The following is a 1,769-nucleotide window of genomic DNA, read 5'->3' as shown; positions in this document are numbered from 1 at the left end:
CCCTTCCTAGTAACTCCCCTCCTAATTTAGTTGCCTCCTTCCCAACCATCCTCCCCCCCCCCACATCATGGCCCCCCCCCCCCCCCTCCCGCCCACCCCCCCCTCCCGCCCCCCCCACCGCCCCCCCCCCCACGCCCCTCCCCTTCCCAAACCCTCCCCCCCCTCCCCCCCCGACACCTCCTAATTACTCCCCTCTATGTCCCCCCACCTCCTACCCCCAATCCTGCCCTCCTCATCATGCCCCCCCCCAAAAAACCCTCCTAATTACTCCCCCTCTATACCCCTTCCCCCCTCCCCTCAGAAAGTGACCCCCTCCCCCCCATACCCCCAAGCCCAGCCCCCATCATGGCACCCCCTTACGTCCCTCCCCCAACCTCCTAATACTCCCATTCTATGCCCCCCCCCTCCCTCCTCCCCCCCCAACCATCATGGTTCCCCCGACCCCCAAAGGCCACCTCCCCCCATCATGTGCCCCCCCCCCCCCTCCCATTCCCACCACCCCCTAATACTCCCTCTCTATTGCCCCTCCCAACCTCCTCCCCCCCCCCCCCCATCATGCCCCCCCCACGCCCCTCCCCCCCCAAACCCTCCCCCCCCTACTTGCCTAAACTCCCCCTCCTATGCCCCCCCCTCCTAGCCCCCCAACCTGGCCCCTCAATTCATGCCCCCCCCCAACCTCCTAATACTCCCCTCTATACCCCCCTCCCCCCCCAAACCTTTACCCCCCAACCCCCCCCAAGGCCTCTGCCCCCTATCATGGCTAACCCCCCACGCCCTCCCCCCCCAACTACCCCCCCAACTACACATTCCCCCCCTCCCCCTCAATACTCCCCTATATCTAGTGCCCCCCCATTCCTCCCCTCCTCCACCCAACTGCTTCAGCCGCCCCCCATCATGGCCCCCACCCACGCCCCTCCCCCCGCTCTCTCTGCCCCCCCCCCCCCCCTCACCATATTACTCCCCTCTATGCCCCACCCCCTCCTTCCTTTCCTCCCACCCCAACCTGCCCCCCACAGTCCCTCCCCCCCAAAACCCCCCTCCCCCTCACACGCCCGCACCGTACTCTCCTAATACTCTACCCCTCTATTACCCCCCCCAAGATCCTGCCCCCCCACCCCCCCAACGCCCCTTCCCCCCATCATTGCGCCCCGCCTACCAACTCCCCCCTCTCCCCCCCCCCGACCTCCTAATACTCCCCTCTATACCCCCCTCCCCCCTTCCCCCCAACCTTACGCCCCCCCACCCCCCCCAAGCCTGTCTGCCCCATTTCATTGGCAACCCCCACGCCCCTCCTCCTCTCCCAACCTACCCCCCCCCACATCATTCCCCCCCCCCCCCCCACGCCCCCTTACCCCCTCCTCCCCTAATTACCCCCCCTCTATTTTGCCCCCCCCCCTCCTCCCTCTCCCCCCCCAACCTGCCCCACCCATCATGGCCCCCTTTTACCCCCCCAGCCCCTCCCTCCCCCTAAATACCCCCCTCATATGCCCCCCCCCCCCTCCTCCCCCAACCTAACCTGCCCCCCCCCGCCCCAAGCCCCTCCCCCCATTATGTGCCGGCCCCCCCCCCTCACTCACTCCATCTCCATCTCCACACTCTGGGCCTGTTCCTCCTCCTCCCTCCCCCCTCCCTCCTCCCGGTTGTCCTCCGTTCCCGGTGTGGTCTCCATATTGTCCGTCTCCATTATGGGGCGCTTAATGAGGGGGGGGGGTTCCACTTGGGCCTACACACCCCCCTTAGGCCCGGCCCAGGCCTTCCCATCACCTTCC

Source organism: Coturnix japonica, unplaced genomic scaffold (assembly GCF_001577835.2).
Source record: "Coturnix japonica isolate 7356 unplaced genomic scaffold, Coturnix japonica 2.1 chrUnrandom451, whole genome shotgun sequence".
Taxonomy (NCBI): domain Eukaryota; kingdom Metazoa; phylum Chordata; class Aves; order Galliformes; family Phasianidae; genus Coturnix; species Coturnix japonica.
This window is presented reverse-complemented; position numbering follows the sequence as displayed.